The sequence below is a fragment of the Corvus brachyrhynchos genome, unplaced genomic scaffold (genome assembly GCF_000691975.1).
Source record: "Corvus brachyrhynchos isolate BGI_N302 unplaced genomic scaffold, ASM69197v1 scaffold229, whole genome shotgun sequence".
NCBI classification, from domain to species: Eukaryota; Metazoa; Chordata; class Aves; order Passeriformes; family Corvidae; genus Corvus; species Corvus brachyrhynchos.
This window is the reverse complement of record NW_008240042.1, coordinates 5055026-5080825: the sequence shown is the minus strand read 5'-3', so window position 1 is coordinate 5080825 and position 25800 is coordinate 5055026. Positions and strand designations below refer to the sequence as shown.

The 25800-nt window shown below is 38.8% G+C and overlaps 1 long non-coding RNA gene across 1 annotated transcript in view; it reads right to left on the bottom strand.

Moving 5' to 3' along the window:
* Nucleotides 1-4691: 4691 nt before the first annotated feature.
* The window catches only part of LOC108449108, a 48240-nt gene continuing 27131 nt past the window's right edge, over nucleotides 4692-25800 (bottom strand). Inside the window, exon 4 of the long non-coding RNA XR_001865228.1 lies at nucleotides 4692-12168. This is a non-coding gene — a long non-coding RNA (uncharacterized LOC108449108). The remainder of the gene's footprint in view (nucleotides 12169-25800) is intronic.

Sequence of the window (25800 nt, the reverse complement as noted above, 5' to 3'; positions counted from 1 at the left end):
CTAGAGGAAACACACCCTTGCTCTCCATTTCCCTTGTGCCCTGTATTGGAAGAAGCTGAAGGCATTTCTCATTCTTCCTGAAGTCTTTCCCTTCTTCAGAGTGCAACTTCTACAAAGAAGACAAATCTTGAGGAGAAGCACCTGTATTCACACTTTGGTTTCACTCCAGCTGCTGGGGAACATTGTAGGATCCTTATGCAGCATACACACATCTGACAATATTGGGTCATGGATTCTATATTCTCTTCAGCACAGTTATATGTACATGTCATAGGTTAGCAAGCATAGTCCCGGAAGGGACGTCCTTGCTAAGGGGTGCTTACAGTTTCCTCTGAAAATATTTATTTTTAGGACTTTTCTCTGTGGCATTTTCATATATACTGGAAAGTTGCCATATCTTTATTATTTCAGATTTACAATTAGTCTAGCTTTTGTCTATCTGATTTTTTTTAAATGTGGATTTCTGTTCTTCTACAGTATTTTTCATCTTTATGAAACCTGATTTCAGGCATATTTACACCCTCCTCCATATTCTACAGAAGCAACAACCTTTGCTTTTTTCAAGATGTGTTTTTAGCTCTGTCTCAAGATTGGATGCTACTTTTGTTTGTGATCAGTGCAGGAAGCAAGAAATCTCTCATGCTCTTTACTCTAGTCCAGTATCGGCTGAATTTTTAAGGCTTCTCATGCCCTCTCAGTTTTGCTTTGACAATGTGATTTGTGATCTGGTAATCTAGTCCACTGAGCACTGACCTTTGTTTCCAACATGTTGAGACTGATCTCTCTTCTGCAGACTGATACCACTTTACTTTTTTTCTTCTAAGCTTCAGTCAAGGACATCTAGTAATTTCTGTATGACTCCTCAGATGTCCTTGGGAAACTGAGGTTAAATTATGAGTGTTGAAAACTCTCCCTCTTTATAGTAACATGGCTAGTGTGAAGTCCCTGGACTTTTATAAAAGCTTGAAGTGTTGCTTCCTTTTGTTTCATGTACAAAACTTCTCTCTCAAAGCTGGTATTCTTTCTGGTCATGCAGGAAATTTTGGGGCCCACTTCTGATAAACAAAATTTTTCTTTCTTTCCTAAGATAGGATGTTAATCAAATACAGTCGAACAGCCTTAATAATCCTAAATTTAACAAATCCTCTTTTCTCTCAAACATCAATTTATTTTCATACCCAAGCAACCACTGGATTTCTACAGCTGCACTGGAGCTTCTTCTCACTGCCTTCTTCCTGGTGGTTTTCTTTCTCAAGATTAGGCAGTGTTTTTGTGGCAAGCTTTAGCGTTTCATCACACAATAAAGATGAGTCTTCATCAGAGGAGCAGATTCACTAATATAAAAACCAACCAAAAAGAAATGTAAAGGGTAAGAATGTGGTTCTGTCTCCTAGTTACTCTAAGTAACACTGGTGCTGTTGTTAGTGGATTCAATAAATTTCCTGGCAAAAAGAAAGAGGAAAATATTGTGGGAAGTTTCTGGCCTATCCATGTAACTTATTAGCACACCACAAGGCCTTTGACCTTCACACTTCTACATGAATTTGGGTTAAGAACCTCTAGGTGGTTCAGCTGTCCAGAGCCCCATTGAACACCAGCCCTCAGCACTGAGTGTGTTCAGCAGCCACACAGCATCACAACAAAATCAGGGAACCCATAAAGCTAAAGCAAAGAAAATCCTACTTCACTGTCACTTGGCAGAGGTGATTACCAGAAGTTACTGATATCTTTTGGCTCAACCCTGCTGCTGTCATCAATGTCCATAGGAAAAAAAAAAGAGTGAAGAAGCCCCCAAAGCACACAACGTTAATTTTGACCTTTCAAAACAATGCTATTAAAAAGCTGATGGTGATTACAATCTTAACATTACAGCCATAACTGTGCACATGCCTCCACTTTGAACAGAAATCACAGGCACTACTAAAGCTCAAATTCCCTGTGGTTTTTTATAATTTTTTTTTTAGGATTCAAATAATCGTTTCTTTTTGTCTGAAATCCTCCAGGTCCATGATGCCTTAAAATGCTTAATATATTTGACATGACACATTATTCTATGTCACTCTCTGTTGCACAGCCTGCTTCTTCAACTAGTACGACTAATTGTCACGGGGGGAGAGGCATGAAGAGGAAATTCAGGAAAGGAAATATGCATTTTAATTTCACCATGGTAGTCAGGATGTGAAGCAAGGGTAGGTGCATTGTATGTGTGACAGTCTGCAAAAGTAAAGTCCTCGTACTAGACAGGAAAATGGACAATTTGGGGGTGGTTTTTCCACAGTCTGGGACATCTGGGTTTTAACTATACAGGACCGGAATACCGAAAATTAATACTCTCCCCAATAAAGTCCAGATTTTTTAAAGGTGTTTAGTGAAGACAAGTGGAAGTTTTTAAGAGGCAAACTCTCCCTGAGAATACAGATATGCAGAGTGCCTTTGAAAGTGGAGCATCTTTTTTCTTTTTCTTTTTTTCTTTTCAATTGAAATCATGCATACATAATAGGGCAAGGCAAGTAGATGGCGTGATGGGGGTGCCTTGTAATGAAGTATAAATAAGGAGTCCAGTGCATCTGGATGGGCTGTGATATCTCTTTCATGAAATCACTGGCAACAGGGTGGCATATAGGGAGTAGGAAGCAGGAAATCATCAGCAGGTTTTGTTCTGAGATTTGCCTCAGAGATACCATGACAATGTTGGCTGCATTCCCACAGGGCACAAATAAAGCAGCAGTTCAGGAAGCCTGACGTTAGTTCACAAAAATCTGATGATACCCACCGAATTTCCCACTACTGTGATAATATAGCTCCAGCCAGCTGCTAAATTTCCTTCTTGTAAATCCTTTCCAAAGTATAAGGGAAAAAGTCCACAGTGAGCAGAGTCCAAACCAGACCAGTCTCTTCCATTCTTCAACATGTAATGTATCCAGCTGGGCTTTGGAGATGAGACTGAAGAAATTATGATTTGTCCAAAGTTTAGTATTCCCTTGTCAGCTACTTATAAAGACCTTTTGTGCCTTTATGCTTCCAAAAGCTTTCAGGGGCAGGTATAGATTGGAGCAAGGGTGGTGCTGCCTCTATTAGAGAGAGCATTTGGATAAGCTCTGCCATATCACCCAGCAGTATACCTCATATCCCTTGCCAGGATTTTGGGGGAACTTTAGGAAGAAATCAGACAGTTATTTGCTGCCTAAGTACTTCTAGCCCCACACTTTGACCATGTGTATTTATAGGCACTATGAACATATGACTATGACCTACAACTGAGTGGGTTAAGCTTGAGATCTGTATGTTATAAAGATGAAAAGGAGCACTCTTACACAGTCTGAATTGAGCTGGATTTATCTTTCTGGTATCTGGACAAGTTAGTAAATTTTTTTCTTCCTTTTTTTCATCCAGTTACATCTGTTTTTTTCCTCACTTTACCGTATACACTTTCATGACTTGACTCAAAGCTTTCAAGAATGATGGTGGCTTAGAAGAAAAGGTTTTAAATAATACAAACTCATGAATTTTGGATATGGAACATTCAGATATTTCTAAATGACACAGTTAGGCTTTTTTTCCAGCTAAAATTTTTGGCCATTTGGAAGGAGAAATGTAGGCACATGGGCTGGGATTGCTGGCATCCCATCAGCCCGTGACATCAGCAGAACTCTGGCTTGACTCCGGTCATGCAGAAATGCTGGTCAAATGGTAATTGCATTATAATCCATAAATCTGACTTTTAGTATTTCCTGTGAAGGTAGTGCTCTCACACAGCAAATCAGATGCTTCACAAAGCACTGGACTCGAAAGGATAAAACACAAGAACATATTTCTAGCCAGAAAACACTGGAATAATATGTGTGTCTGCTCTACCACTTCACCAAACTCTAGGATCACTATCAGTCTGCATTGTAAATGCAGTAATTTTGTTATCTTTGGAAACGCACAGGAATATCCAAGGCAAGTTACTGAAAGAGAGGCACTATGAAATTGTTGTGCTTTTTAGCAGGTCTGAGTGCAGGACTGTTTTTGCAGATGGCAGGATCACTGTTCAGAGTGGGTTGTTACCAACCATATGTCTAAAAAGAGCCCTAAATCCCTTATCAGGCCTTAGACTATTCACTAATTTTGCCCTAAAATTTATATTTTCTCTTTGTGAAGCATACATACTCGATATATGCACATTTGCTGCCTTTTCTTACTGGTATAGCAAATTAATATCAAGCTTTGTAAAAATAATGATTTATGAAATGTAATGAATGCTCCTTCAGCTTTAAAGTAAAATTATTGCAGCAAAACCAATATTTTTTCAAGCTGTCTCTTAAATCTGGGATAAAAACCCCTATTCTCACTTGAAATGGGCATGCAAAATTCCCAGGCAAAATGAGAACAATCAAAAGTCAAGAGAAATGGGCTATTTTTGAATGATGGACCTAAAACCAGAACAAGTGTGCCAGTGTCAGGCTTCATTGTGAAAAACAGAAAATATAATTTGACAAGGGAGTGGCCCATCATATTGCTTTGTTAGTTGTTTTTTTTGTTGGGTTTTTGTTGTTTTTTTTTTTAATTTGGAAAGTTAGTGTTCCACTTTTAACTTTCAGAAAGCTATTTCTGAGAGAGCACAGTAATGTCATACAGATCATTTTGCAGGACTGCTCTTATCAAAATGTATAGCCAGAAAGAGCTACTTTATACTGCTGGTTCAAACACTGTTTGCAAAATTCTCTCCATCTGTCAAATGAAAACAACTCTGAATGAAATGGATTAGAATGTAATTAGTTTTTTAAATATGCATATGCATACTTTCTTCCTTACCCCTGTAAATGTGCTGATTATCCATAGGAAATCTCCTTGTTTTGTAAAGTGTTGATTTTTTTATCAACTTAATATCTCATGTTTTCCAGGTGGAACATTTTGAGATGGACTTTGAATTAATTACAGAATGAGAGATGTGCAGAAGATACACTCTAGATTAGATCTGGAGACCAAGACTTGGTTGTGTTTCAAATCAACTTAGATCGTCATGTGACAATAGTGTACTCTGTCTTGACAAACTTAAAAACAGGGTGGACATCATACATACAGCTGGACATTTTGCCCCTGAAATCATTAGCAACTTCCCCAAAAGATCCCCAACTAATCCAATTCAAGTCTTTAATTAATTTAAATATAAACTCTGCATTCTGAATACAGCCACCTGATCCCAAGGTGATAGTACTGAAAATGTGAAGTAACTGAAGAACAGATGGTTAAAATCCAGGCAAAATTTATTACCATAAATCCAGAATAATCCTAAATATCCTTTCTCAGACTTTGCAGAGATGTCCTTATTCCTTTTCAGCATGATTGGTACGATTTTCAGTCTAAGATTTTCCAATACAAATAGAAGAAAATTATTGGATAAAGTTAAAATAGGCTTTAATGACCATGAAAGCACCCTATAACTACACAGTGGAAGAACAATTTGCTATTTCTTCAAAATACATACCAGTCTGTCTATCTGCCAACTCCCTTAACATAGAATATATATAAATTTGTGTATTAAAAAGAAGTACCTAAGAGCTTGCTTCTGACAGGTGCTGAATGCCTGACAGAAGAAGCTCAGAAACTGTCAGGATCCTACTCAAAATAGATGATTTTCACAGACAGCAGAATAACTGTGAAAGAACATTCCTAACCTCAAATAAATACCAGTTTACCAACTTCACTTTCTGATCTGAATTGAAACAACAATAGCATTGTTTATACATAACAGATGTCCTATAGTTTTAAAATTTTTTTATATTTAATTTTTGTATTTATAAACAAAAATTTGTTAAAGGTTAAGTTAAATTGTTGTTTGTTTGCTTGCTTTTATGTGCATTTTCCCATAACTGAAACTATGGGAACTGAAAAATTCTCATTAAATGCTTATTAATTTGCATCTTGTCTCAGAGTTAGGATTTGACTGAGATGCAATGAGACCATTTCTTTCAATATCAAAGTGGTTCAGAGGAAGTCTCTGGCTAACCAGCTAGGCAAGTGTCTCCAAACTTCTGCTGACTCTTTGTAGTCTGAACTAGAATCAGATATTAAGAGATTAAACAGATATTAAGATATTAAACAGTACTGGTACCAATACAGACCCTTGAGGGACAGCATCCATTACTGATCTCCCTCTGGATGTTGAGGTATTGACTGCTCTCCAGATGCAAACATCTATCCAGCTCCTTATCCATCATAGAGTCCACCCACCAAAACCATATATCCACAATTTAGAGAGGAGGATGACATGCAGGACAGTATTAAAGGCTTTACAGAAGTCCAGAGAGATGGCATCTGTAGCTCTTCCTTTGTCCATTGCTGAGTCACTCCATCACAGAAGACCAGGGGTTTGGTCAGGCAGGACTTGCCCTTGGTGAAGCTGTGCTGGCTGTCTCAAATCACCTCCCCATCCTCCATGTGCCTTAGCACAGCTTCCAGGAGGATCTGTTCCATATAATTGCTTTAAGATTGCCTTTGCAGTCATTTTACATGTTTACCAAGTCAATTCTGAAACTCAAAATAGTTTTATGTGTGCATGTATACTTGTTTTTTGTTTGACTATTTTTGCAAACTGTTGGAAATAAATTTCAGATTACACTGACATATCATACAATTTATGCAGAGGAAAGTATTCCAACATTCTTTCTTTTCTTCAGTTTAGATATGTGTTTATTACAAAACCTTGAACTGTCTGTGTGTGACAAGGTAAACAAGAAAATTCACACAGCTTAACACATTCTCCACTAGATTTTAGTGCTTAATTTTATGCAGATTAGCATACAAACACAGACAAATACAACAAGACACATCATTGCTGAAGGATACTAACATTTCTGCATACATGAGGAAATTAACTGGCACCACAATAACTTTGTTGGGGAGCTATGCCCAAGTAACTCCCTGCATATTTGATTCTGAAATAAAAGTGACTTTATTCTAGAATGATTATTCCCTCCTGGAAGCAGAGTGATTACTCTAGAATAAAATTGCTTTTATTCTGGAGCTGAATGTCTGCACAGGGGAGTTATTCCAGAATAGTTAAATTATACCAAAATAGCAATAATGGAAGTTATTACAGAACAGCTCTACTGGTTAATTTCCCCTGTGTAGAGCAGACCAAAGGTTGAGTTACACCAGAATGTATCATACATAATTATGTGAGTGATTGCTGTAGAGTAAGACAGATTTTAAAGGGAATTACTCCCATTTAAGACAACTCCTCATACTCCTCCTCCATCTCCCCCTTCCCCCCTGCCCCAAATAAAATCCCAGTTAATTAAGCCCTGCAGCTAAGAAAGTTTCAATTAAAAAAAATAACCCAGTGAATTCCAGGGCAGGACAGTAAATTATTGTAGCCAATCCCATCCAAATTAGCAGAAACATCCACAGTCGGCACTACTCTGTTTACTGCCTCATACATGTGTCATTCATACTGCGTTGCCCTCCTTTCCACTCACAATGACAGCTATCATCATACTCCAGAAACAAAACCCTCTTGTGTCTGTTCTTACTGAGCCCTGGCTGTTTCAATGGATTTCACTCTGTGTCCTGGGAAGCATCAAACCCCAGAGTACACCATGTGAATCTGCCTTTCTGAAGCAAATCTTGCACTTGGTGCCTCATCCTTAGATAGTGACAAATGGGGGAGGGAGGAAAGAGGGAAATTCTAGCACTTAAAAACAGGTACTTCAAGGTAATATAGTGGAACAAACTAAAGGTCTGTAGATATGATAAATCTCAGCTTTGTAGGGAGGCAACATGATAAGGATAAACTTGTGGGGTTTTGCCAAGCCTCTACCTCCTGTCAAGCTTTTCTTTGCCTTTCATTCCTGGGACTGGATAGTCCCAGGAGTATTTCTGGGTAAAGTTTGGGATTTGGACTTCATTAACACTAAGGCTGTTCCACACAATTAGGGCTGTGCACAGGTTCTCAAAGAAAGAAACATCCACTTGCACTCTGTTCTGTTGTGGTGTACACTGGCTGTAGCTCAGGCCCCTCTGACTCCTCAGAGGTGTTAAATGAGCAGCACTGTTAGGGGCACAGTCCCGCTCTGTGGAGCTCTGGCATGGCTCTGGAAGCCTCTGAAAGATTTATATTATCTACACAGAAAAACAAGTCAGAGTAAAGGTCTATGAGGGGAGAGGTGAAAGGGAGCTTGATGATGTCTGTCGGTATCACAGTGGGAAAAAAATCTTGCTGCAGAAGGCTGGTCCTGGGTCTGAGATCTAGGTGTTTTGACTGGTATGTCTAAGTGTCTTCCCTGCTCATATTCTGACATGGAAGCTCCACTTCCCATGCCAAGTAGTCTAAACCTTGCAGGCTATGTGGCCTTAAGCCCTTATTTTATGTGCTGGCAACCTGCTTTCAGTATATTAACATTTTGTTGACACCAACTCTTTGATGGCTGTCATTAGTTTTAGTAGGATGAAATTTCACTTGTGAGAGATAGACAGTGCATACCCACAAACATGATGCATGTTTTATTTTAGAAGTCACATTCTCATCTGCACCCAGCTGTTTTTCAAGTAATTGGATTAATCCTGAAAGACCCAAGACCCCAGGGCTTTCATGATGTCCCAAATCAGTCGTGTGTTTAAAAAATGAACCTTGGAAAGGTCCTTTGTGGCTTGGAGGCCCCTGATTTTCAGTGGTGAATTGAGTGCCCCTGTGTGCTGCATTCTAAAACTTCAGAATAGCTAAGAAAATAGTAGAAAATCTAGTTATATTTATCAACTACAGTCCTGAAGACCTTGTTTTTCCCTGTAAGGAGGTTATGTGACTTTTTAGCTTCCAGATGCCTGACTTCAACTCTGTAGCCTGTCAGCCTGTGAAAACAAGACTCCGGTGATTGTGCTCTTAGTCCATATCTATTTGTCTATTTTGCTCTGATAGCTTTTGTACACTTTGATTGATGTCAGTGAAATTTAACTGAGGAAGCCAAAGTCTCACATAGACACAGCAGCACCCAGGATAGGCTGGTCTGTCAGTTTTTGGTGCCATTAAAAAAAAGCAAGCTAAGTTTTACTGGCGGTCTTCAGGAAATTTTTAAAGACTTGAAATTGAATGAATCCAGTGAGACCTTCAAGGACTGAATCACATTATCTGACCCAAAGGGAAGTGGTTCAACTATTCTAAATGGGAGCTGTTGATCCCCTTGAAAGTCCTGCCCATTTAGAAGCCTGATAAATGCACAAATCTGCTCCACAGTTTATGTTGATTTTCACTTCAGGTTTTTGTCCTTTTTGTATTTGTCTCACCAGCTCTGAGTTTAAAACGTTGTGTGTGCACATTCCTTTCCCAATTCCTCCTCCCAGAAAGTCACGCAAATTGCACACAGGCGTTCCCAGAGATGTTCTAAAATAACATTTATCAAAAATAGATGACCTGTGTTGCAACTTTGTCCATTATTTCTCACATAGTTGTTCATCAGGGTGGTGGTAACAGAGGGTATTACTGTAGAAAATGCCCACTGTTAGGCTCTCCCAGTAAACAGAGCTCAGGAAATTTCATGGTACCTTTATGTTCTGAAGAGGAAAAAAAGACTGTATTTCATCATCAGAATATTGCTTCTTCATTTTAAGACTTTGACTCAGTTGTATTTTAAAAAGTTTTATAGTCTTATATTAAGAGATCATAAATTTAGGACGGTAACAACTACTTCAGCTTATTAATTTTCCTTGCTATATATACATACTGCATTTCAGTGGTGAGGCAGAGATACTAGCTAGGAACTCATACCGCTGCAATCATACATTAAGTGATCACCAGATTAAAAGCTGACACACTAACAAATCATAACAGAGTAACAAGCCAGATGAAGGAAGTGACTCTCAGCTCATGACCTCGCTGAGTAGCCTTCCCTTCGCAAGAGAAAGGGGGTTCTTGGAACTCTTGCAGCAGTTTTCCAGCCTCTACTCCTCATCTCCCTTGTGGTATCAGACACTTTTTCTACTGCGTTTTTTTGCTTTAAAATTACAAACTTGTTCATGCTTAAGAAACATTGTTTTATGAAACAATTAATTATTAAATTTTAAAACAATTAAATAATAGATATACTGTCTACATTTAAACTCCTTGTCATGGAAAAGCTCAGGTAAATATTTTCTGTTTCATTTATAGTGTCTCTTCTGAGAAACTCCAGGTCTGTGATGCCTTATTCTTTCTTTGAAAAAATGTCATTCATGCCTTGGTTTTACATGGTCTTCCATCTCTAGTTTTACCTTATACCATTCTCAGTGATTGAGAGTCTGAACAGCCACCTCTGGGGTAACACTGAAGTTTCTTTACCCTTCTACACTTAATGTTGCTGATGCCAAATCAAGATAACTTGAATTACCATCGTACTCCTAAACCTCCCATTGACAAGTGATCCAGCAGTCCTCACAAATTCAAAGACTGAGGTTATTTGGTCTGCTATGACCTTTTACTATGACCTCCAGCACAAACCAGACCATATTGTTCATACTTTTACTCACTGGACTATGCCTTTGCAAAGACCAAGCAACAGCCAGGAAAGCAAAGCAAGAGACTTCCTGCTAGGCATTCTTCTCCAGATATTACCCTTCTAGCCACAGGTCTGAGGACTTTTGGGTGCTGCCCTTTAATAGCTTCTCAGTTAGCAAAACTAGATTTAAGTAGGACAGCGCTCTTCCCAGGACAGATTTTGACGGATACTTGTGCATTAAACGTCAAACAGAAGAGAAATTTTCTTGCTGGGGTCATTTGATACTGTATGTGTTGCAGAACGCAACTGCTTATCTCGGGTTGCAGAGGTTATTTGCTGCGGGGAAGGCTGAGAATGTCATTAGAGCACCGGTGCCCTGAGATAACCTGCAGCATATCATTAAACCATCTAATGACTCTATGGCCCATTGACCTCCATCACTCATTTGCTAACAATGTTTGTTATTTACAGGCACTAGGGAAATTACTGTTGAGTTATTACTCCACCTTCCCTTGCTGCTGCCATCACAATACCTGGTGATATCCAACAGGAAAATGTAGAAATCCAGTAAATTTGCTTTAAATATATGGTCTGGTGTGCATGTGAATTAAGTCTGCAGGTGTATTTATTGAGTCCCCCCTGTTGTCACCACCCTTATCCCCCCAAATCTGGTATATCACACTTGTCACTGAAATAATATTTTCACTAAGACATGCCTTGCCATCCAGCTTTGGGTTCCACTGGCTGAAATTTTCCCTTAAAAGCATGTTATGCAACAATCTGGAATGGAGATAAATCCAGCGATAGAAGAAGCTGAATACATAGATAATTGGTACTTGTACTGAAAATGTCACTTAGCCCCCAGATTCTTAAAGTAAAGCAATTGGGACTCATGAATTACTATCCTTTTCTGCAGATGCGAAGTATTTGCTACCCCTCATATTAAAACATTTCTTCCATTAAACAGGGTATTTTCAAAGGCACTTAAGGCTATTAAACAGCTAAAGCTTACTGGAACTGAAAGGTACTGGCTTGAATTTTTGTTTGTTTGTGAGATTTAGGAAGATAAGTGAAGATAAGATAGTTGTTTATTTAAACTATTTTGCAGTTAATATGCAATAAAAAAAAAAACTGGTGGTGTTTTCAGAAATTATTAAGCTTTCCTAGTGGTTAAAGGTCTATTCAGAAAGTTAAATTAACCTGCTGTTTTCCCCAAGTATGAGCAATTGAACTTTCCTTTGCAGTAAATGAGGGCTAATGAAGAACATGAAATACAGATGGAATAATATTCCAATCACGTGCTTGCTTGCAACCTCACAGAGAGGGGTATAGCTTTCACTGCCTTCAGTGAATTATGACAGTACAGAACAAGGCATTGTGTACTGCTAGAATTAATTAGCATTACTGGCTCCATTTGAGGGTGACCAGATGTCCACAGCCAAAGCAGGACACCTATCTCTGGTTGCCAGGATTTCAAAAGGACAACAACGTGCAAATCAAGCTAAATTATGTTTGTACTGCAAAAATTACTTTAGTTTTTGGGATTTTGCTTTGCAAAAGGGAGTAATAACATAAACAAGTGGTGGTGTTTGTGCTTGAGAGAGTCTGATTCTGTTACCATATCTACTGCAGTTTTCTTTTTTAAAGCAGAAGTGAGTTTGCAGGGTTCCTCAAAGTCTCGCTCATTATCGCTTCTTCAATTTCACTTCTTCACCATCTGTAAAATAGGGTTAATAAATAATAATATTGTAAGTGTAACTGTGTGAAATAAAAGGAATATGTCTGGGGTACAGATCCAGCAAGAATAAATAATCAGGCCAGCTAAGGACATTCAAGGCATCAACTCAAATCTGTCTATAGAGTACCACAGTTTAAGGATTGTATTGACAAGGCATGGTATTCAGTGACAAAATGGCATTTTACAAAGCTGACTAAAGGCACAACCAAACAGAGGGCCAGTTTTTGCAGTCTAATAATGCAAAACTGATCATAATCCAGAGTAAACCAGCAGCCGGGAAAAGCTTAGCATGATGATAGACAAATGAATTACCGCAGCTTAATGACATCAGCAGAGCTACAGGAACTGATTAGAGCAGCGTCCTTTGCCACCAGCAAATGCTATCTAAAATGCATTAAACTAATGCGTTAATCTAAACCACAATGAACTTGCTATGCTGCAGTAATTCCATTCACTTTTGTGTCACAACCCCTCCAACTTTTCACTACGTTTTATTTAAGCTGATGCAGATTTAGTCACTGACTTCAAAACTCCAGATCCTCAACCCAGGGATACAGTGAAGTCACTCAATTTAATGTTGCCTTCATCAGATTCCATAATGAAGACCACATTCAAATACATCTTGAAGAAATACTGACTCAACACCAGTCCCTTCATTCTCTTTCACTATGGTCAGTCATTTAATAGAAAAGCTCTCTATGGGTGTCTCTCTTTTGTTGATCTTCTCCAAGATGTAACATGATGTGCAAGCACTAAGTTCCTCTGAAATATTTTTGCAGTGAAACTGCCACCATACCCCTCCATAAAGCAAAGCTACTGTTTTTAAACCAGGAAACATTTTGATAATCAATCCCGCCTGCTTCTGAGTACAAACCTGAGAAGAGGATCCGACAGAGTTGTTTTAGGACTTGCAAGTTTATCATGAAGATTTCAAAAGGCACGGAATCATGGTCCCTGCTAAGTAATTTAAAGGGTTAAGTTTTCTTCCTGTATAAAGGGTTCCTTTTAATCTGGGATAGTCTTGCTTCATTTCTCAGCCATAGGAGTTCATTAAGACTCCTCCTGATCTGTTAATAAGCCACCTATTCAGATCTCTTTATGCTTCCAAGTGTGAAACTGCAAACTCATTTTGAATGGAACACTGGCTACTTTCTCTGTTATCTTTTACATCTGCGGTCAGTGAAATCTTATCAAGAGTGGACATGTAATTAACATGAAGAATAATGGAGTAAATGACTTTCATCCAAGCAGAAGCCCTGTGAAGTAGTGAGATCGTAACAGCACAGACCTTCCCTGCAGGGGACCAGGACAAGAATTTCTTTGTAAACAGGTGCTTGGTGTAGCATCTTAAAAATGTAATGGCAAAGATGTGATAAGGGACCGTCTTCTGGGAAGGAAAGTGAGGCACACTTTTGTTGCAAGTGGATCTGACTCAGCTAGTGAGCAAGACAGGAAGTGGGCTTCTTGGGAAAGAGAGCTCACATGGTACAAAGAAGGAGCTGTGTCAAAGTGAACGATCCTGGGCTCCTTCTATCTTCAGAAAGTGGACACGCATGATGAAGAAACTGCATTAGGGAAATAGCACAACACAGTATAGATGTTATACTATCGGATTTCAGATCAACCACATATAGAATCACTTCTGTGGGCTCTGTGCCTGTTTGTTTTTAACTGCCAGATGTCCTTCGAGGGTCTATTTCTAAATCTGGAGAACCTGCAAGATATGGGAGGTAAGAGAAAGGTGTGCTTAAATTACTAGACCATCAGGGAGCAACAACCCGAGACTTTACTTGTGGGTCAATATTGCAATATCATCTTGTGTCTACCAGGAAAGAATGGGGTGGAGTGGTCATAAAGGATGTGGAAGGGAAAGATGGCACTCTAGCTTTCTCAAATCAAAGCCAGGCATGGGACTGGCTTCCTGGAATGTGAACGCATCAGCCTGGTAAGCTTGTAAGTAGGAAAGGCTTACCCAAAGCTATGTGCCAGAAATTTCTTACTTAATAATTACCTGCAGACTGTGACAAAACTACTTCTTGTCTTTGTCTCAGCTTAACCAAGGAGGCTAACAAGTGTGAGACTGACTGGTCAGGAGCCCAGTAACGGGTCCATATCCAAGCCACAGCAAAGTGAGAACAAATGATCATCTTTTAGCTGGGATTTTGTCTGGTTTGGATGTTAGCTCCTCTGGATCCCATCATTAAATGCACAACAAGCTGCTTTTCAACAGTACACTTAATAATTGGAGAGTGCTGATGCTAACTGTGCTGGATACCAGACTTCTCTTTGGTATCCTTCAGTACTTTACTGTTTCCTTGGTAGTCAACAAAGGTGATAATTGTGTGTAGAGTGGGTTTGCTGAAGGTTTTATTTTTAAAAACTTAGTAGTTATCATCTATTTCTGTCACAGCTTTTATGGTGTTTCAGTGATGGTTTGACAATTTTTGTTTTCAAATTGACAGTTCCGATAATGATGTACTACTCAGGAAATCTGTAAATCTTCTCGTGAATAAATCCTCTGTATATTTTTGTTTAATGTATTTGGCAGCGTTTTAATGGATTTAAAATTACATTTATTGTTCGTGATACTGTGTGACAAGAGATGGATTTCAACCACTCCTTTCCCAGGAAACATAGCCTTATTACTTGATGCAGAAATACTGCTTTTACATATAGGCTACTTATCACAATTTAAATTTGCCCTCTGACAGTGATTCACATAAATCTTGTGTGCTCTGTGGCCAAACTGGGAAGCTCAGCAAGCACTAAGTATTATCAGATTCTCATGTTGCAAAGGAAAATATATGGATTATGATTACATTAAAGCTGCTGTTCCTGTTTCCTGCTATATCACCTTAATATTGCTCAGTCCAAGAGCATCTCCCACTGTGACCCACATGGAGCCTCTCTGTCTGACCATATCTACCCTTCACATGCCTCTGACTGCAGCAGGGGAGGAGGAACATGGGAGGAGAAGGGCAGGACACCCAGCATCTCTCTGCTCTTACCCATGTCAAGGCAAGATTTTTTTGATGAGTCTTAATCATTTTGATTTGTTATTCAGATCTGGTTTTGTGTCTGAAGATGTATCCTAACCTGCTCAAGCAGGCTCACCAAGCAAGCCAACATCACAGGAATATGTCATGGGAAAGGCAACAATACTGCCAACCACAGGATTGCACAGGAGCCCATTCCATCAAATTCTCATCCAGGTCCCTTAAAAATCATTCTCCATCTTTATGTAATACCCTTCCTCATACTGAGAGACTGCAGTGAGAGGCTTTGAAGACAGTAGGGGTCCAGGGATTGCCCACAGGATTTTTGATTAGCTCCCATAAGTTAATCATGAATCATGATTGCTTCAACCCACACTTACCTATTCCTGTCAGAGCTACTCTTAGCAGCAGTTTTGTGCTTTTCTAGCTTCCCACAGAACTGAACTGTCATCAGGGAGACACACCGTCCTTAACAGACCCTCTTATCAAATGAGTGTGCCTAGTTTGAGTACCACAGCAAATGCATTCACTACACAGCTTCTTCGTAAGTCATGTTCCATTGGAATGTTGGCCTGTTGGGTAATTAGCCAGTCAATAGATATTAAATGGGCTTCCATGCTTTTCTCTCTTCTCCCTCCTCCGTGATTGCACATCCAAGGGGTGCTGTCCACATATAACCATGGATGCTACTAATGTGTGGTGGCACATTAAACCTGGGACACAACTTCCTCTCTCCTCTCTACCTGTGGTTGCTCCATCACCCCCACTGGCCTGGGGCCACCAAGGGAAAAATGTTCCCTCCAGATTCCTGTCATTTTTATTCACCACAAAAAAACCCAACCAAACAAAAAAGTACCCCACCAAAACCCCAGAATAAGTGAATGAAACATTTTCATTCCAAAGTGTTCCAGAAAGGGCATGGGAAGTGGCAACATTGCAATTCAGTCAGAAGATTTTATTTTAGTTTTGATGCTTTTCTCTTGTGATTTAGAACTGTTTGTCCTCAGTATTCCTTTATTTAGTGTATGGATGCAAGGGCAAGAACTCAGACAAAATCCATTTTTCTCCCATTCTTTTATTCCTCCTGGTGAAATTTGCAGAACCATTTTTCTGGGTTTTTTTTCACAAAGAGAAAAATAACAAAAGTGGCAAGAAAATCCCTTCACCCTCTAATTTGAGAAAAACAGGTGTAAGTCTGGTTTTGCTCCAGTGAGGCAAAGTACTGTTACTGCTGAACAGAGTGACTTTTTCTCTAAAATAGAACTCTCTGATGTGGACATTATACCAGCATAACTAAAATAGAATCACATTTGTTTTCTCCTCACTTACAGTAGCTACAACTGCCAACTTTTCTGTGCAAACAAGCCATCCTAGTGTCATACCTGGATCGTGGTTTTGCAGAACCCTTTGAGACAGCTGTCCTTGCCCATTAGTTTCAAAGCATTTCTGTGGTTGCCTGGACAAACATACAGTAGGGTGGCAAATGTAATCTAATCTGGCTATAGTGTCCCATTGCCACCAAAGACAGGAAGTTATACAGCGTGGAAAACCTCTGGCTTGCAAATACTCTACCAGAGACCCTGGTGAATGTGAAGTCACGGGGTTAATTTCAGTTTACTAGAGAAATCTCTGTTTATAATGCCAGAAAAGATGGTGGTAGTATTGGCCTGGATGTTCCCATTTTCATCTGTTCTTTCTCTTTCAGAGTATTATTTGCTCTTTTTTGTAGGTCAGATGATACTAATTTACTAGGGGGCTGTTAATGTGAAAGAAGGTATTACATCATAGAAGCATAGAATCATAGAATCATCATAGAATTATCATAGAATCATAGATTCATAGATTCACAGAATGGCTTAGGTTGGAAGGGCCTTAAAGATCATTTAGTTCCAACCCCACTGCTGTGGGCAGGGACACCTTTCACCAGATCATTTCACTATATCATATTTTCACTAGGTATACATCCTCACTCGGTTTTTTCCAAGGACTGGGGGTCATTATAAACTGCCTAATTTCAGTGTATTTTTGGTCTCTCTTTTTTTGTCTAAAGCTCATTTGTTCTTTTTTTTAAAAAACAACCTCTTAATATTTCAGGATTCACACTACCAATCCCAGTTTCCCAGACAGAAGTTAGCAGAGGATATGTTATGAACTATATCAAAACTCAAATAGAAACACTCACACAAAATTTGCTAGAATACAAGCATCATTAAATCATCCATGAAGATATATTGAAATTTTAAAAGAAATTATAACTTTGATGTTATTAATTGTGACTTTCAAGAGACTAATTAGAATTTGTTCTCTTTGTCACTATGACTGATACTCTCTCGTCTTGGCTGAAAATCTACTCCTGGAAACACTACAAAATATTTTGAAGAAATAATAATAAGAAGTGAAATAAGGGTGAGAAATACCAATTATGCTAAGTTTAGTGATATAGTTTCTTTCTCCCATCAACAGCTGCTCATACAAGTCACGTCTAAGGAGGTCACAATCATGTGATCTGTTCCACTGAACACAAATCTTTGGCTTTCTGCTGCATGATACCCATGAATTCCTTGCCCCTGTACTTAGCATAGTGTTGTGAGCACTTGTTCTCTTCTAGAACAGATTGCGAGGGTTGAAGGGATTCATGTTTCTTGCAAACAGCCACCCATTGTTGGAGGATACTCTCCTTCCTTGTATCCTGGTATGGATGGAAAGAGAAGCTTATTCTTGGCAGGACTCTCCACATGTTCAAATTTTTCCACTTTCCCAAGAAAGCCTTTTGTCTCTGTGTCTAAAAAGGAGAATAGTCTCAAAATTGAGATAGGCCAATACGTAATGAGAGCAGAAGGAAACTCTTCCCCCTATGCTTGTAAGCTTCATTTCTGTCTCTCACTATTTATTTTTAAGGTGTGTATCCTCATGACCCAAGGCAATCCATAAACTGCACATTACTAAAAGCCTTGAAATGGCTTGAGATAACAGACTTTCCTGTAACAAGGACAGACTGAAAAATGATTTCCAAGAACTTTTATAAGTTCCTGTATTATTATTTAATTATTCCATTTCATCTATAATAGCCCAACCGTGAGACAGGAGTTCAATTGTAACTGTTTGGCACCTTAAAGCAGGCCTTTCTGTCTGTATCGAGAACTTGGTTCTTTTTGCTCAACATCATTTGTTTAAAATGTTAGACATCTTATCCAAACTATTCTTTACTCCTGTTCCCTTTATGATCTGTGGGCAAACCAGCCCACCATACCTCAGTAGGCTGAATTACCTCTGTAATTTTCACAAATCCTTGAACAAGTGTGCAAAGAGTGTCTAGCTGAGGCAGGTCACCAGTTTTCAGATGATAAAATTTAGACGACATGAGTCCTAAAGGAACACAAATTGCATTAAGAATCTTCTGAAGTATTTTTAAACTCTTATTATTAAATGGTGTTTTTTACTTTTGAAGTAAACTTGTCAGTGTTTTATAAAAATCTGGATTTATATGAAGAGAGTTTTCAAACACATGAGGCATTTTTCTAAAACTGGTGGGATCTTTGAAAAAGCTCTTGTTTTCATTCCTAATTCTCCCTTTGCTGCTATTTAAAAGAGTGATGAAAAATGTGCTCACTCTAACTTGGACAGAGATAGTCCAAACTAATTCTATGCTTTCTTTCCAAGTAGTCTGATCCAAAAATCCATTGAGGTCATTGATGTTTAAATTGGTTTTGGCCTCCAATGGAAACATATAAGAGCTCATTTTGTAGCTTCAGGCCTTGTGCTAGTACCAGGCATAAGTGCTATTTATCCTTTCCATGCATAGAAATCCAGCTAAAAGAGGCAGCCAATTATTTTGGTCCAATTTTTCATGGTCTTCATAGAAATGAAAGAAGGGAACAAAATCCACTTATTAAAACTGGCCCATCTCCATTTTATTCAAATGGGTCACAGTTCATTTCATATATTCCTAAAAAAAATATACTTCTGTTGGGAGAATAAGCAGGAATAAAATTTAACATTATCTACAATGACAAACTTGTGGATGGACACCAGTTTTCAATGTACTTTTAGAATATTTTTCTTCTAAAATAATAATAAGTATGTTAAAATTGAACTTTTACTGTTTTATCCTCTTCCTGGACTACAACAGAATATTCAAGATGACTAAACCATTCCTAATTCAGTTCTGCATGATTCAATCAAACACATCCAATTAGAACATTAGGTGACAAAACAAAAAATAAGTTAAAAGATTTAAAAATCACACTTCTTCCTCTGAGATTAGCCGTTTGAGAAAAGGTTTATTAAATAAAAACCAATTAGTGACACAGTAAAACATTCCAAATACAATCCCTAAATGTTACCAAGCTGAATGTTCAGACCTTGCTACAGATGAGTAGACATACTGCTCTGGCATGGGTTTCAAAATGTAATTATAGATGTCAATCAGGGAGTCCTTATGTTTGAATACTTAAATTTTTCACTGTCTCTCTCTATCCCTCCTGCTCTCTCTTTCTTTCTTTTTTTTTTTAATCTCCAGTGATCTAATTAAGTATTGGGTTTAAGTTTTTGAACCTATCACTGATCATAATGTTGAAATCCTAACAGCCTCAGCTTGTCATCCAAGCAGACCTCTTGCAACCTCTAACTGGATGCTGAAGAAGAAACTGCTACTTCCTTACACTGCCTTTTCTATAGTTCTTGCATAGCTGAGTGTCTTGAGTAACTTTATTTTTTACCGAAACCCTCCATTTCTCCATTGCAGTGAGAGCTGTGTGCTGTTTCTTCCATAGAATAAATATTCGGAGGTCTAATCCAAAACTTTGTAAAACATTCTTTGAAAACCATGGTCTCGTAAGTGCATTTGCGAATATCTTTAGCCGGTGTGTGTGCTGTCAATACCTTTGAGACGAATTCTTTTCTTTCTTGGACCTGATTTTAAGCTGAATTTGTTTTACAAGGAAAGCTGGCCAAAGAATGAGAACTATATTTTTTGTGGCAGTATGGGAGGTTTCCAGTGCAAGGTGCTGCACCTGAGTCAGGGCAACTCCTGGTATCAGCACAGGCTGGGGGATGGAGAGCAGCCCTGCCCAGAAGGGCTTGGGGCTGCTGGTGGGTGAGAGGTTGAACACAACCCAGCCATGTGCACTCACAGCCCAGAAAGCCAAATATATCCAAAGCAGCAGGGCAAGGGAGGGGATTCTGCCTCTCTGCTCTGGTGAGACCCCACCTGCAGTGCTGCATCAGCTCTGGGGTCTCAGCACAGGAAGGACATGGATCTGTTGGAGTGAGTCCAGAGAAGGCCACCAAGATGATTAGAGGGCTGGAGGACCTCTCCTATGAGGAAAGGCTAAGAAGAATTTGGGTTGCTCAGGATGGAGAAGAGAAGGCTTCTGGTGATCTAATTACCCTTCTAGCACCTGAAGGGAGCCTACAGGAAAGATGGAGAGTGACTACTTACAAGGGCATGCAGTGACAGGACAGGGGAAATGGCTTTAAAGAGAAAGAGAGTAGATTTAGACTAGAGGTTGGGAAGAAATTCTTTCAGATTGCCCAGATAAATTGTGGATGTCCCATTCCTGGAAGTGTTCACAGCCAAATTGGATGAGGCTCTGAGCAACCTGGACTGCTGAAAGATGTCCCTGCCCATGGCAGGGCTGTTGGAACTAGATGATCTTTAAAGTCTCTTTCAACCCAAACCATTCTGTGATTCTATGAAATTTGTCCTTGTTCTTCATTAGAACAAACAGTTAAAGAGAGAGTCCAAATGTGTGTGGGAATGAGGAAATTCACCAGTCTACACTCCAAGAGCCCATACTCTGAATATAGGATGTAAAAGTTTCTATCAAGAGAAGTTAAAGAAGAGGGATATATCTGAAGGTATCACAATAGTTGGAGCAAAACTTTCCCTGAAGTATTTTCTTCTTAGCATTTCCCTTCAATTCATTGAGATTTATATGAGAGAGCTGGGACTGTGACTTTTATAAAGCTTTGAAAAGTGTTTCAAGTATTCTTTTATGAATATTATTGTTTATTTTCAATTTCACTGCATGAATAGAATAGACAATGTTTTCTAGCGTTGTCAGCCATTTAGGCAGAATGTTATTTTAGTGCTCTGTTTCTAAATTCAGCTATATGTCAGAGATTGTTCAGACCTTCTTAATGCTGACTGTAATTGCCATGATGAAGTTTTACTTTGAAATAGTATGGCTTCCAAAAGAGGAGCAATGATTCCCTCCTGACACAGGAAACCACAAACAACTTTTGCCATGATACACACCCATTATTGCTGTCTATTTGTGTCAGTGTTCTCTCCCTCCATGACACTGCTATCAGTACATTAAATTTCCCTTCTTCAGATCACAAAAATATGCTCTGGTGAAATGTTACAGCTGGATATTAGTCTAGAATTGTCAGAGATTAAATCTGGTTAGATTTAACTTAACGTGCTTAGAGCCACAACAGCAACCTCAACATAGATATTATATCTGGACAACATTTTTATTACTCTTGGACACAGCTGCAAGGATCTTGGTGAAGGGCTGCAACTAGGTTGGATTGTTCAGGTGCCTTTCAGTCCCCTGCTCATCTGTCAGTGGTGAGATAGCAAACTGATAAACAGGATGTCCACAGCACTAAGGAACTGATTGTTTCATATATGTTCTCATTTCACCTTTGAATTGAAGTGAAACCTTTCAATGCTTTCCATCCAAGGCCATGGTGAAAGAGGCAGGTCTACTTCTCTCTCCTCTGGGATAGAAGATTAGATCCGCTCTCTCGTTTTCCTTCTGGTGGGAGGTATCTGGCTTTGCCTCTCAGTTCTGTCCTCCATGTAAGATATCTATTGACGATGTTTTGCTCTTTTTAATGGGAACAGTTTTTCTAAAAGTTGTGTTGGGTTTGTTTTGGTTTTAATTTTGGGGTTTTTTTACACATACATGTGATTAATTCTAGTTTTGATGTGCCACAGAGGCAGGCAGCCTTCTCTTACCTCAGGAGATAATACACTGCCTACTTTTCTTTTCTTGTGTTCTCTCCACACACAAATACCAACAGAGCTAAGCCATTGTAAACAAGAGTGTAGGAGCAAGTGCCTTGAATAACTGCTGAAGAGGAAAGATTTACTGTTGAATACATGTGCTGGCTGCCAGCACTGGGACTCATTTTTCAGCTGTTGTTCAGGCTGTTAAATTATCAACAGGTGTTCCTAATAGGGGAAGTGGTATGTTGTTGATGCCGCAGTGCTGATTCATTCTCACCCTGGGTACACCAACACAAAGGGTTCAAAGGGAGGTACTGTGGCAACGAGGTTGTGGCAGGCAACCTGCAATGTCTCTTCTTCCAGACAGCACAGTTGTGCTCTCTGAATTTGCTTGTCCCAGAGGTCCCACTTTTACAGTTCTGTGCATGTATTGGCTTCAAAGTAAGGGACTGGTAGAAGCCCATCACTGATAGGCTGGTTATTTGTCTTGGAGTTAGTCTAAACATTTCAGGGAATCCATGCTTGGAGGCCAACTTCTTGAAGATTAGATGAACAGATTGGCATAACTCTGAGCTTCAGTTAAGAAATCTCATACCACTTAAAGCAGGGAACTGAACCTAAGTTTCCAATTTTATAGGCAAGGGTCTATTTTATTAGTCATTTAAGTTTCTTTCACATATAACATTGAAAGCTCTGTTAAATGTTTCATCACAAGCAATGCCCAGATGTCGATGTCATAGAAATATAGAAGGGTTTTGGTTGAAATGGACCCTAAAAATCATCGAGTTCCAATCCCCCTGATGTGGGCAGGAACACCTCCCACTAGACCAGGTTGCTTAATGCCCTTGAACATTGTCAGGGATAAGCCATCCACAGCTTCTCTGGACAACCTGTTCCAGTGTCTCACCTCTCTCACAGCAAAGAATTTCTTCCCTATATCTAAGCTGTATTTCCCTTCTTTCAGTTTGAAATATATTTTGTTAAGCAAGATTATTATTTTCAGGATAGCCTTGGACCATACACATATCAAAGAGAAAGGAACTGTCCAAACCTGCTTGTAACTCACACAAGCCAGTATCCAAATATGCTAATCTCTTCTGTGAACATGTGAAACAGTTGTCTGAATCAAAAAAGGCAACTGGACTGCAAAACAGGCTCCTTCTGATGCTATCTACCTGTGTAATAAATCAACACTACATTATCTAATGGTCTCTTCTTGCTTTAAGAAACAGATTTGTGATTGCAATGCACTTTAGGAAAACCATGGCATCATCCCATTACACTCATGCTTTAGATGACAGATGATTACAGATCGGCTGCCTGCATGTCCAAAATCCAAGATATCAATATGAGAAATCTCATATGTAAGGTATATTTGAATATGTGAATGGTGAGAGGGTTACTGTTCTTTAGAAAATGTTTTTTAAGAAAGGCTGCTGGCAGCAGGGAAGCAGTGGCAGTGTGGGCACTGTCTTGTGGTGTTGAATCTGATGATTGGTCCATTCAGGCCTGTATTTTCCTTCAACAGCAGCTTTTATTTTATATTTCACAGGGAGATAAGGAAATGATCAGATAGTCAGGCCTATATCCCTTCTAAAACACTATACTGTTGATATGGTATAAAACCCTGGGCATTTTCCATATCCATATCTTACTTTGAATGCTTCTGAGTTACTGATTCTAACAACACTTTGTAGCAAGGAGTTTCACAAGGAAATGTGTAGGATGGGAAGGCTTTTCTCATGATCAGCTTTCAATTTTCCATATTTAGATTTCAATTCTTGTGCATGAAGATTTTCTTCCCTTTACAGCACATTTGGACGCTGTGGGTACCTTTTTCATTGCAGATCCTGCATTTTTATTTTCTAAAATTAATAACATGAATGTTTGACTCTCCTTAAAGAGACATTTCTTTACACCTAGTTAATTCCCAGGGGCATCCATCTTTGGCATATAGTCCTCTGTGAAGAACCACCTCTGAAGTAGCATTTTTAGAGTAGGTTTTCTTAATTATCTTTAAATTTTTGTAAATGTACTTTTCTTGGGTTGGGGGAACAGCCTAGCTTTTTTTTAGGATTAAATAGCAGCTTTAAAGCCTAGTAAAAATACAAATTATTCCTACTGCATATGTTACTTTTTCAACATTGAATTTCCCTTCCCATTCCAGTTCCCAGTTTTTTAGTTTGCTTATATGTCTTGGAAACTTTGATAAGGTCTGATAGAGACAAGAGAGGGTGAATTTTTTTCATGTGATGGTTTATTGCCTTTTTCAAATTTTACAAAAGTTTTGGTTCTTCTCTAAGGTGAGTTTGTACAGTTAACAGTAGTTTGTTCTCTTCACTAAGGAGGAAGACTATATACAGCTTCTTTGGAATTACAGCATTGACTGGGCAAATAATGAATTTTACATGAAATTCAAACAAATACATGAACATATTTATCTGATGAAACTAATTTAAAATTGGATTCTCTTCTAGATGTTATGTTAAGCATCAGTACCTTTTTAGCCAGAAAAAAAATATTACTCATCTTCTTCAAATATTCTTTGTATTCAACTCCATTGAAAGCTCCAGTGCCAAAACAGGGCAAAATTATAATTTTATTTTAATCTAATGTATCATTTACAGTAACTGTATTCGGATCTCAACTCACAGTATCTATTATACATTAATCATCCCTGCATTACCATGGCACAGTTTCAGTAAAAGCAATCAGTTTCTCTGCTGTTGGTGAGGGCATTTCAACAACTCAGCTTACTTATTTTAAATTAAAACCTACTTATTAACTTCCTAGATTTATAGTGCCTAAGTTGAAATAATTACAGTGAGTCTCTGATGTTTGGTTGGTCTCTTCCTTAAATTGTTTTGACATGCTTTTAACCATCCTGTCACTTTCAGGAATTTTAAGTGTTAAAAATGCACTTTCACAGGTCAGATCTCTACTTCAGTGGAAATCCACATGTTTTCAAGGTTGCTGCCTAGCTGATATAGGCCAGATTGTCAGTCTCTGGAAAATTTTAAACAGCCTTCCACTTTCAGTAACATATTTGCTCCATGGGAACTGTTGTTAAGAGATTTCAGGACTGGAAAGGCTTCAGGTGCCCACATTGCCATTGCACAACACTTAGAAAAGTAGAGCTGCTCTGTGGGGCCTCCAAAAACTGACATTGCATGGGCACGGAGCAAGGAGTTATTTAAATTACCTGCAATGTACAGAACACTGCATGGCAGTGGTGTCATAAACAGACACAGCAAGTACAGCAACCAATACTCAGCCAATACTCAGCTGTGTGCAACTTTGCCACATTTTAATGCTTCCAGCCAACACTTTCGACAGCAGTTTGTCTCAGCCTGAAGTTTTTATTACATTTTCCTTATATTTAAGCCACAGCTAAAATGTTTAATTAAATTAGGGAGGAATTAATTCTTTGGCTTTTTTCTTTTTTTCTTTTTTTTTGCTGGAAAGTCTTAGCTGTTACCCAGAAAAGCTGTAGTTTTTGCCTCTGAAGAGAACTTGCAGCATGATCTCTCAAGATCAGAGAAATGTGTTTCAGGCAAATTTTGTGTCCAAGTTTAAAGTGTCTGGCAAAATCTGCCTTGGAGTGAGCTTAATAGAGGTTTCCTTGTGTGCTGCACTGCAATCCCCTGAGGACTC